Source organism: Lithobates pipiens, unplaced genomic scaffold (genome assembly GCF_037356315.1).
Source record: "Lithobates pipiens isolate NorthernLeopardFrog02 unplaced genomic scaffold, aLitPip1_a1.2 Scaffold_18, whole genome shotgun sequence".
Taxonomy (NCBI): Eukaryota; Metazoa; Chordata; class Amphibia; order Anura; family Ranidae; genus Lithobates; species Lithobates pipiens.
Genome location: NW_027507758.1, coordinates 620740363 through 620753004, shown reverse-complemented (window position 1 = coordinate 620753004; position 12642 = coordinate 620740363). Strand labels below are relative to the sequence as shown.

Here is a 12642-nt window from a genome sequence, read left to right as displayed (position 1 = left end):
CTTTTTTCCCCAGGACTTGATTCCTGATCTTGCCCCTGTGTACTTTGGACAAAGTCCTGGCCACCACTCACCTTTTACCTTTAAGTCTCATTTGGATTCCACTATGACAGGCAATCATTTTGTGCCCCCACAGGGAGGTGGCAGACTATCTCTTGCCTTGGCTTTAACTGCATCCTGTGTCTTGGTAGCAGCATCACCACACCCACCTTCTCTGGTTGCCAACTAATAGAAATGGGACATCTACTACAGTTGACCCATAGATCAACTTTTTAAATAGAGCTTGCAGTCAGCTGTAGGAGATTGTGCGTGCTGTCTGCGTGCCCTGACCGCAGAATACACCGTTATATCCACCTATATAGCTAGCTATCTTGCTCTTTTTAAATAGAGCTTGCAGTCAGCTGTAGGAGATTGTGCGTGCTGTCTGCGTGCCCTGACCTCAGTATACACCGTTATATCCACCTACATAGCTCTTCTCTAATTGAGCCATCTGCCATCTGTAGGAGTGGGTGTTGTGTGTGCCTCCAGCACAATATACACTACCCAATTGCTGGTTTTCCCATCTCCCTTCAGGCCATTACCATGTCTGGAAGGCCAGCAAGGAGAGGCAGACAGGCGCGAGCCGATAAAAGATGGCAAGCAGGCTCTGTGTCTAGAGACAACAGTGCTGGTCGTGGACGCGGTGCATCGTCATCATCAGCACGTGGCCATGGGACACGCTTGTCCTTTTCGGCAGCTGGACATGTTGAGCCGCAACATGCCGAAGACTTGGTAGAGTGGATGACCAAGCCCTCTTCATCCTCCTCATATTCTCTCACCCAGGCTCAGGGTACTATCAAAGCAGCTGCCAACGCATCGTCTTCCCTCCTCTCAATGTCATCATCAGTGACTCCTTCCCTAGACCCACCACGTCCTCCTGAGGAGTCTCCTGAACTCTTTGAGCACAGTGTTGGGTACATGCTCCAGGAGGATGCCCAGTGTTTTGTAGGCTCTGATGAGGATACTCAGCTAGAGGAAGGCAGTAGCGTGAGCGCAGAGAGAGGGGATGCTCAAGAAGGACAGCAATCTGGCAGTCATGTTCCACAAGCTGCAGCATACTGCCAGGTTTGCTCCAGCGATGAAGAGGGAGGGGATGATGAGGGCACTGACTCCACATGGGTGCCTGGTAGGAGGAGGAGGCACATGTCCAACGAGGCAGGATGCCCTCCGGGGGCCAGCTTAGGGGCAGCACACCGACTGAATCACACCGCAGAGCTCCACCTGTGCAGGGCACTGCCTCTGCGCGTTATTCTAAAAGTTCTTTGGTGTGGGCCTTTTTTGAGACGAGTGCATCAGATCGCACCGCTGCTATTTGCAACATATGTCTCAAGCGTATCTCACGTGGCCAAAACATCAGCCGCTTGGGCACCACATGCTTGACCAGACATATGTTGACCTGCCATGCAGCTCGTTGGCAAGCGTACCTCAAAGACCCACACCAAAGAACAAAGCGGACCTCTCCTTGCTCCTCATCAGCTGGGATCTCCAACCCCACTAGACCTTCAGTCCTCTCTGAAACCTGCTCTGAGAGGAATGAAGGTGTAGAATTAGGTGTGTCACAGCCAAGTGCTTCCGGACACTCTGCTAGCAGTACACCCACATCCGATTATAGCAGGCAAATGTCCCTGCCCCAGCTGCTGGACCGGCGAAAGAAGTTCACTCCCAGCCATCTACATGCCCAGCGGTTGAATGCTAGCTTGGCTAAATTGCTAGCAATTCAACTGCTGCCTTTTCAGTTGGTAGACTCGGCCCCCTTCCGTGAGTTTGTACAATGTGCGGTTCCTCAGTGGCAGGTCCCCAAATGCCACTTTTTCTCACGGAAGGCGATTCCGGCTCTCTACCGGCATGTGGAAGGCAATGTCCGTGCCTCGCTGGACAGGGCGGTCAGCGGTAAGGTGCATATTACTGCTGACTCATGGTCCAGCAGGCATGGACAGGGATGTTACCTGTCTTTCACGGCCCATTGGGTCACTCTTCTGGCAGCTGGGAAGGATGCAGGACAAGGTGCAGTAATGTTGGAGGTTGTTCCGCCACCACGCCTCCAAAATGCTACTATTGGTTGTGACACACCTCTGGTGCAGCGGTTCTTGGGCAGGTACCCAGGCTTACAGGATGTCCTGAAGCAGGCCAGGAAAGTCTATGTGCATTTTCGCGGAATATTTAATGCCTGTGCTCGGCTGGCTGAGCTCCAAAAGGAGTTGAACCTGCCCAAGAACCACCTTATATGTGACATGCCCACCAGGTGGAACTCAACGTTGGCCATGCTGCAGCGGCTGCACACGCAGCAGAGGGCCATCAATTAGTACCTGTGCGACTACGGCACCAGGACAGGGTCAGGGGAGCTCGGTTTTTTCTCACCACGCCAGTGGGGCATGATCAGGGATGCATGCACTGTCCTGTCACCGTTTGAGGAGGCCACAAGGATGGTGAGCAGTGACAGTGCATGCATCAGTGACACTGTACCTCTTGTCCACCTGTTGGAGCATACGCTGCGTGGAATAATGGACAGGGCACTTGAGGCAGAACAGAGGCAGGAAGAGGAGGACTTCCTTGCCTCTCAAGGCCCCCTTTATCCAGACAGTGTTCCTGCTGTGCCACCCATCACACAGGAAGAGGATGAGGAGGAGGAGGATGATTGTGTCAGCATGGAGGTGGAGGCTGGCACTCAGCATCAGCAGCAGCAGCAGCAGCAGTCTTGTAGGGATGATTTACAGTCCCAAGAAGCCCGTGGACTTGTACGTGACTGGGAGGAGGTAGCTGCGGATCATGTTGTCCTTCGTGACCCAGAGGACTCCGGACCGAATGCCTCAGCTAACCTACGCTGCATGGCCTCCCTGATCCTGCAAAGCCTGCGGAAGGATCCTCGTATTCTTCGGATCAAGGAGAGGGACCATTACTGGCTGGCCACTCTCCTTGATCCACGGTACAAGGGTAAGGTTGCCGACCTTATCTTGCCGTCGCAAAGGGAGCAGAGGATGAGACATCTCCGGGAGGCCTTGCAGAAAGGTCTGTGCAACGCGTTCCCAGAGACTGGGAGGTTACAAACTCCTGGTCCTGGACAACGTGTTGCTGAGGCATCGGTCAGAAGGAGCGGTGGAGAAGGTGGCCGTCTGTCCGATGCATTCAGACAATTTTTTAGTCTGCAGCCCCAAGGTATGATCGGTTCCAGCAACCATTGCCAGTGTCTGATTTACATGGTGCAGGAATACCTAGGGGCAAGGTCAGACTTGGACACCTTCCCCACCGAAAATCCTCTGGCTTACTGGGTCTTGAGGATGGATCACTGGCCAGAGGTTGCACAGTATGCAATTGAGCTACTGGCCTGTCCTGCATCCAGCGTTCTTTCGGAACGCACCTTCAGTGCTGCTGGTGGCTTTGTTACCGATCACAGGGTGCACCTGTCCACCGACTCAGTTGATCGACTGACCTTCATCAAGATGAATCAGTCTTGGATCACCAACAGCTACCAAGCACCTGAAGCTGATGTGACCGAATGATTTTTTTTTTTAAATATCACATCCCTTCAAGACTGCCTATGCTGATGCTGAGTGACTGTCCTGTTATGTTGATTGTCTATCCTCTTCCTCCTCCGCTGATATGTTGGAAGAACATTTTTGGTTCTGGGTGATGCCACCAGCCCAATTTTTCAGGCGTTTAATTACAATTTTTGATGCAATGCTTTGCAGCAGGGCTCATTCCTGCACCACAACTAGAGTATATGGGAGAGGTTGCAGTGTCGTGGCACCAGCACCAGTGCCTAAGGCCCAATTTTTCAGCCCCTGTCTAACAGGGGCGTTTAATTACAATTTTTGATGCAATGCTTTGCAGCAGGGCTAATTCCTGCAATAAAACAAGAGTATATGGGAGAGGTTGCAGTGCTGTGGCACCAGCACCAGTGCCGAAGGCCCAATTTTTCAGCCCCTGTTTAACAGGGGCATGTAATTACAATTCTTGATATAATATTTCACAGGAGGGCCCCTTCCTGTGCCCACCCAGAGTAACTGTGAGGACTTATAGTGTTGTGGCACCAGCACCACAACCACCAAAGGTCAGTTTTTCTATCACTGTTCAACAATGGCATGTAATTACAATTCTTGATATAATCGTTCACAGCAGGGCGCTCCAGCGCCCACCAAGAGTCACTTTGAGGGCTTACAATGTTGTGGCAAAACCAACACCTTGTTCCGCCATTTCTGCAGAGCATATAGGGCAGGCCCCTACTTTCAAACATCCAACTTACAAACGTCTCCTACTTGCAAACGGAAGGAGACAACAGCAAGTGAGATGAAAAAAGACAGAAGGCAAAACAAATTATACAGGGGTGATAACCCTTCCATATGTTTTCCAAAAAGCTTAAAAATAGATTTTTTGACTGTAGCTACACTTTAAAAATGTACCAGTTGAAAATTACAAACAGATTCTACTTAACACACTTGTTTGCTGCTGTTCTGAGTATATAGGGCCTGGGGGCCACATGTATTTCCTTTTTTTTAATATGAGTACGGGGTTCCCCTTAATATCCGTACAAGACCCAAAGGGGCTGGTAATGGGCAGGGGGGCTACCCATGCCATTTTTCTCAATGATTTTCATCCATATTGCCGGAACCAGATATAACATTAAAACCGCAAGCGGTTTTAAATGACGTTATTTCCTTTAAATGTCATTTTGTGCAGGGACGGTTCTAAACACGGGAAACACGTGGCACTTCACAGGCATACTATAGACACCCCCCAGGCACGATATTTAAAGGAATATTTCACTTTTTTTTTCACTTTAATCGTCATTAAAATCAGTGCTCCCGCCAAAACGGCCGTTTTTAAAAACATTTTAGGCATTGACCCATGTCCCCTGGGGCAGGAGTCAGGTCCTCAAACCCTTTTTAGGACAGTATCTTGCATATTAGCCATTAAAATTAGCACTTTTAATTTCGAACGTTCGAGTCCCATAGACTTCAATGGGGTTCTAAAGTTCGTACGAATATTGGGTCCGTTCGAAAGTTCTGGTGCGAACCGAACCGGGGGGTGTTCGGCTCATCCCTAGACTGGAGGGAGCTGGGTGTGAAACAAGTAGGTATAACCTTGTGAGCTGCCACCCTACTAACCTTGATTTTAAAAAAAAAATTGAGACTAAATAAATAAATAAATAATAATACAAATAAAATAAAAAAAAATAAATAACAAAAAAATAAAAAAAAATTACAAATGAAAATAAATACAAATTAAAAAAATGAAAATAAAAATAAACAGCTGCCAACACTACCCACACTTCCTAAATGTGACAATACACACTGATATACCAAATGGGTGACCCTAAACATAAATAAAATAAATTAAATGGGTGTTCAATGTGTCCCTGTACCTTTAAGGATGGGTTGGCTCCCTCCAGTCCATCTGCCTTTATCTATCTCATCAGAATGCATGTGCTTCCACTGTGGAGTCTCTTATATCTTATAGAGGTAGGGTCTAAAGATCACAGGGTACCTTGCCAGGGACTGTAGCTTACGCATCTATTTGCAAATTTGTGCAACTAAACCCCTGTTTTTAAACACATACATTTAGACAGGTTAATCTGCTTGGTCGCAGGCTGGTTGGTAAGTAGAGCTTTTGAATTTTTCCAAGGATTTTCCTTGGCTTTTGTTTGATATGCATTGCCTTCCAATTCTCCTTGCTGCAAAGGCCAGTTATAGGTGAGGGAAGTGGCACATTTTTTGTATGTGTGTTAGAAATATCTTATTAATTGACAACTTTGTTTAAAAAAAAAAACACATTTTCATATTCTTTCCAGCATTTCCCGAAAACTTGTGGCAAAAAATAACATTTTCAAAAGACACACTATGCCTTTCATAAAATACCCTGGATTGTTTGCTTTCCAAATTAGGGTCGTTTTGTGGGTGTCCTGGTGTTCTAGGACCTCGAAAAATGTGATGGGTAGCCAGGAAATTAGATGCGTAATCTATGAAGGCACTCCTGAAGGTGTTCCCTGAACTTTGGGCCCTGTTATGCAACTAGCCTGTGAAAGTCTCATAAATGTGGCGTTCCATACTCAGGAAACATAGCAGAATGTGTTTTGGGGTGTAATTATAGGTATTCCTATGCTGTGTGTGAGAAATTACTTGTTAAAAGATAAACTTTGTGAAAAAAAAAACACATTTTATTTAATTAAATATATTTTTTTAAATTGACAAAAAATGACAACTATTAAAAACTCGCCATGGCTCTTAATAAATAGTGTACCTGCCTGTCTACTTTCCAAAAAATTATTATGGGGGGGGGGGGGTATTTGTACTGTCCTGACATTTTATCAGTACACCAGGATTGATCAATTTTTAAATATACTGTATATACCATAGTTTTTAGGATCTATAATTTTCACACAGACTAAATAATATACACTGATTTGGGTTATTTTTTTTTTTTATTAGTTTTAAAAATAAAACATACAAAACAAAGCTTATTGGGAATACCCAAGCTTGAGAGACGAAAACAACAACGCTACTACTTAACACATAGCACTATTGATCTGGAAACCAATAATCAAAGGCAACCGTATTCTACATTGCTGGTGGTCAGTAGATGGAGGAATAGTAAAATTCTCTGGCCCACAGTTTGTGGATATACAAATACAGTTAAGGAGAAATAAACTGTTGTCATCTAGAGGAGCGATGTAGTGGAGGTGACAGTATCCTTGGATTCTGTTCAGAGATCCCACACCTTGGAGAATTTACTAGGGCATCCTTTAGCTCTTGTACACACGGTCGGACATTCCGACAACAAAATCCGTCGGATTTTGTCCGAAACTGGTGTTGCATACACACGGTCGGACAAAGTTGTCGGAAAATCCAATCGTACGTAACGTGATGACGTTATTTCGTTACGACGGGACTACATTCAGGCTAGTAGCCAATAGCTTTGGTCTAGGAATTTGATCGGAGCATGCGTGGCACTTTGTCCAATCGGAATTCTCTACACACAATCATGCAAAGTCCGATCGGATCATGTTGTCGGAAAGTTTTATAGCCCAGCTCTAAAACTTAGTCGGTCGGATATTCCAACGGAAACAGTCTGATGGAGCCCACACGCGGTCGGATTATCCGACAACACGGTCCGATCGGACACTTTCAGTCGGAATGTCCGACCGTGTGTACAAGGGCTTAGACTCGTAGGTAAATTTGGATAGTGGCCCCATTCTGTGGACTTCCAAAAGTCCAAAGTGGGAGCTTGAGGGGATTTCCATTCAAGGAGTATAGTCTTGTGAGCCTAAAATAATACAAACCCTATCAGGGTTCTCAGGGCTTTGGAAGTGGCTAGTAAAGGCCCAGCATACAGACATCAATGGAAAGGGGTACTGAGATGGTTGTGACTAGCCGGCCAAATTTAGAAATATCTGACCCAAATGACCTGATTATTATTATTATTATACACGATTTATATAGTACCAACAGTTTACGCAGAGCTTTACAATGTATATGGGGGGGGGAACAACACAATTACAGTACAATACAAAAGGTACAGGAAGGCCCTGCTCGTAGAGCTTACATTCTAAAGGGAGGGGGTGGTGGTACAAAAGGTAATAGCTGCAGAGAATGATTTGATGATGACTGGACGGTCCCAAAGTACATGGAAAAATGTGGCAGGATCTTCCAGACAACACCAACATTTGGATGGGTGGGAAGGAAAGATCATGTGGAGCTTTTGGGGAGTAAAATGAACTCTATGCAGAATTTTAAATCAAGTTAGTCTGTCTCTGGCTGAGACCAATTGTTGCATGGGGTATTTCCAAATGTCCCCCCAATCCTCTGAATCTAGCTCCAGCACCTCTTCATGCTAACAAGACAAAAGCTTGTTGAGGCCTTCACGTATAGAGGGTGAAGAGCTTGATATATAGTAGAGAGATTAAGGGGGATGAAACTTTCCAGACTTTAGGTGGTTAACACAGTGGTTTCCTATGATCGTCAACTCCATCTAGTGGCTATAATGTAGTATGTTTCCATTGGCCACCAGATGGAGCCAGTAATCACAGGAAATGACTGTTTGGGCTCATTACACTTGCTTCAACTTCAACACACATTAAAGCACCTACCGCTTTAACATGCTTTTTTTTATGTGTTTTTGATGCTTTGATGAGACTTCATTGATGCTTTATTGAAGCTTAGCAGATGCCCTCTGTGGTGTTGATATCTCATAACTGCAATTTCTCCAAAACAAAGCGAAGCTAAAGCTAAATTTAAGCCTCTCAAAAGCTGCAGGTGCTTCAAGCAAGCACAGTGGTGTAGTGGCCTAGCAGTAAGAAGGGTCGCTGGTTCAAATCCCAACCACGACACTACCTGCCTGGAGTTTGCATGTTCTCCCTGTTCCTGCGTGGGTTTCCTCCGGGTACTCCAGTTTCCTCCCACAATCCAAAGACACGCAGGTAGGTTAATTGGCTTCTGTCCAAAATTGGCCCTAGTATATGAATGGGGACCTTGGATTGTGGGCTCCTTGAGGGTTAGGGACCGATGTGAGTGTGCAATGTACAGGGATAGGGACAATTGTGGACACTTCACTCAGAATGGACTGGTGTCTTTATTCAACCTTACTAACTATGAAACTATGAAGCGAGCTTTGCCATAGACTTCTATGGAGGCTTTGAAGATGCTTTGAAGCCCTACTAAAGTGACATGGGGTATAATTTTTTTAAGCAAAGCAAACGCAAGGTGTAAACAGGGCTGTAAGCTAACCATTTTATTTAGCGACAGGGGCTTTGACTGGCCTTCAGAACAAAGTGTGTCTGAAGCCATGTTTTTAAACAAGTGTAAACGAGCCCTTTGAAATTAATAATGGCCAATACTCATCATGGCTGGGCGAATGCTGGTTACATTTGTTCAACTATTTTTTTTTTTTTAAATAGACCTCTAAATATTTACAAAAGCTTACACCACAAAATGTACTCAGCTAATGAAAGGTAATGACTCCCATTTTTATTCTTCTACTGCTATCAATGGCCAACACGGTACAACACTTCATCCACGTCTTTGGTGATCTCTGATCTCCTTATCAACTGTTTGTTACATGATGAAGATCAGCCATGGAGTATATCTGAGGTGTATATCAGGGTGTGCTTCTTCCCCACATGAGAGCTGTGATGTCCAGCAACATTCATATAGAAGACATTTCCCGCACTCAAGGCACTAATACACCTCGAGGGTTGTGTGGGATCCCTGATGTACAGGAAGACAGGACTTCAGTGAGGAGCAATTCCCTCACTCAGGACAGGAAAGTGGCTTCTCCCCCGTGTGAGATTTCTGATGTCTGTAAAGATTGGACTTCTGTGAAAAACATTTCCCGCACTCAGGACAGGAATATGGCTTTTCCCCCGTGTGCAATCTCTGATGTTTGAGAAGCTCTGATTTTTGGATAAAACGTTTCCCACATGCAAAACAGGAATACGGCTTCTCACCTGTGTGCAATCGTTGATGTGTGTAAAGATGTGACTTATCTGAAAAGCATTTCCCGCATTCAGGACAGGAATAAGGTTTTTCCCCTGTGTGAGTCCTTTGATGTGTGGAAAGATTGGACTTCTTTGAAAAACATTTACCACACTGAGGACAGGAATACGGCTTCTCCCCTGTGTGAGATCTCTGATGTACAGAAAGATTGGACTTCTTTGAAAAACATTTTCCACAGTCAGGGCAGTAATAAAGCTTTTCCCCCATGTGAGACCTTTTATGCGTTGCAAGCTCTGATTTTTGTAAAAAACATTTTCCGCACTCAGGACACGAAAATGGCTTCTCACTTGCATGCATTTTCTGATGTCTGTAAACATGTGACCTATCTGAAAAACATTTCCCACATTCAGTACAGGAATACGGTTTTTCCCCTGTATGAGATCTTTGGTGTGTGGAAAGGTTGGACTTCTTTGAAAAACATTTCCCACATTCAGGACAGGAAAAAGGCTTCTCCCCTGTGTGAGATCTCTGATGTACAGAAAGATTGGACTTCTTTGAAAAACCTTTTCCACAGTCAGGGCAGGAATAAAGCTTCTCCCCCGTGTGAGACCTTTTATGTGTTACAAGTTCTGATTTTTGTAAAAAACATTTCCCACACTCAAGACAGGAAAGTTGCTTCTCATCCATATGAGATCTCTGATGTATGGAAAGATTGGACTTATCTGAGAAACATTTGCCGCACTTAGGGCAGGAAAACGGCTTCTCGCCTGTGTGAGATCTTTTATGCACAGTAAGACTGGATTTGAAATGGAAACCCTTCCCGCACTCAGTACAGGAAAACCTCTTATCTGTTGGAAGGACGGCACCGTCCCTCACAGTCTGAGGTTCCTCAGGATAAGAGGAATACGATGGTCCATCTACACTGTGTGGTGCCAGATGGACATTTGAGGTAGTCGGGTTTTCTCCTGGACTATACTGTGTGATGTCCTCATCTTCTACTTTACAGTCTGGAGACAAAGTGAGACAATCCTCTGAGGTTTTCCTCATCTCCCGTCCATCTACTAAAATAGAAATACAAAGATTATTACTAGACATGAGCTGATTGGTTCCCCTAAACCAGGACTCCGCCCACATCAGGCAGCTTTGTCTCTGAGGATCTTACAATTCCCCCCTCAAGGTAACTAGTAAATGGGTCCTCTGATCTCCTACCAGATCATTTCTTTATTCATGGACCTTAGTCAGAGAGTGAGGAAACAACGAGAACTGTCTTTTATAGGAGTGACAGTGATGAGGGGATTATAGGACGAGTGTCCCCTCCCCCTCTATCACTCATTGCCATCTTCCCAACACAAGAAGTCCTGCACTTCCTTATTTAGTCCATGATTTAGTCATGAATAACAGCGGGGCTGAGCCCCACCAGAGGTCAGAGAGTGAGGATGGGGGGAGAACAACCAAGATGAAGACTGGACTGATCCTGAAGACCACCATCATTGGGTTATTGACTCCTCCCTCATTATCACTTTCTGTTTAAGGTTCCAAAGTTTGAGGATGTTATCACATTATCAACATATAAAAGTCTGTAAAATCAATATCAATAGATGGTGCTGCGCTCTAAGTCTAAATGTCTGTGCTCCAATCAAATCATCAGATATAAAATGTCCAGCTGGTAGGAAATGGGTGTAACAAAAGAGAATACATATTATGTGTATAAATAGCAGAAGTCAGGACTATGTAATATACAACATATTGTAAGAGTCAGGGCTCACATGTATTCATGAAACCACGGGCATGGGGCAAAAGACTCAAGACACATGCCCCAGTTGCCTAGGTCGAGCAATACCTATAATAAAAATCTAAATTTTGCTGCCAGATGAAAAGGAAGATTATCCAAAAGAAATACAGGAATACAGGACGGGGAACACAGCTCAGGAAAGTGACCAGGGGATTACAGGCTGATATCACCCAGTCCTTGCCCTATTCTGGACCAATCAGTGAGCAGTATGGGGGGAGGAATGTATTCAGTGTTAATGACCCACCTGTGCTGATCTCTGTAGGAGTGTCCTCCTCTATAAATGTCCCCATTATTCCATCCTCCTCCATAGACTGCTGATCATTCCTCACATACCTCTCTTCTTCTTCTTCTGCTTTACCCTCAACTTTTATATCTATCAGATCTTCAACCTTAAAAAGAGAAGGAGAAAAATAACATCTGTTAAATATAAAAAATCTAAACACCATCTACATGAGTCCATGTTCCATTCCACAAACCTTGTAATGGTAAAAGATGGTGTGATCTTTCTGTGTGGAATCCCGGGAATACAGTGGATGGGGACATCTCTCTGGTGGGTTTCTGTTACTAGGTGATTCCATCATATGGTGGTGTTCCTTAGAGAGCTCATCCATTCTACCATACTCATCACCCCCCTCTTCAAACTCTTCTTTAACAACAATATTATAATCCCTGAGGTTTCCACTCTGAATAAATAATAATACATTCATTGTAACATACAAGCTTGTGTATAAATCTTAACTATCATTGATTGTTCCACATCTACCTGCTCATTTTGAGGAACGTGCTCATTGTGAGGGATGGTGTGACCTTCCTGTGTGGAATCCCGGGAATACAGAGGACGGGGACATCTCTCTGGTGGGTTCCCATTACTGGATCCATCTGTAGGAAACACACACACTGACTGAATACATTGTTTCTATGTGTTTATCAGATGATGGGGGATCTAGGTGGACCCTCTGTACTGCTCTCTCCTTTACAATAAAGTCTCCTCTTACCCGGTGATGTGAGGGGCGGCTGATTGTCCATCATGACGTCCTTGTAGAGATCCTTGTGTTCTTCTAAATACTCCCACTCCTCCATGGAGAAATAGACAGTGACATCCTGACACCTTATAGGAACCTGACACACACAATGATACAGTCACCATCCAGACACATCCCTTGTCTGTTACTGGATAATGTCCCAGAATTCCCAGCACCGCTCACCTCTCCTGTCAGCAGCTCCATCATCTTCTTGGTGACTTCTAGAATCTTCTCCATGTTGTGTCTCTCAGGTTTTAGGGAGTCACATGGGGGCACTGTGATGGTCATATGATCACCTGACTTCATAAGAGGAAATCTCTGTATTGGAAAAACCAATAGGAACATTGTGTTAGAATCCCAGAATCCT

The 12642-nt window shown here is 45.0% G+C and overlaps 1 protein-coding gene and 1 pseudogene across 2 annotated transcripts in view; both read right to left on the bottom strand.

The window, feature by feature from the left end:
• LOC143989468 (uncharacterized) overlaps positions 1-12642 on the bottom strand; it is a 109271-nt gene that overhangs the window by 58464 nt on the left and 38165 nt on the right. The window lies entirely within an intron of this gene.
• The window catches only part of LOC143989512 (uncharacterized), an 84100-nt pseudogene continuing 77890 nt past the window's right edge, over positions 6433-12642 (bottom strand). The window contains exon 11 of the transcript XR_013277040.1: positions 6433-10309. The product of XR_013277040.1 is annotated as an uncharacterized LOC143989512 (transcript). The remainder of the gene's footprint in view (positions 10310-12642) is intronic.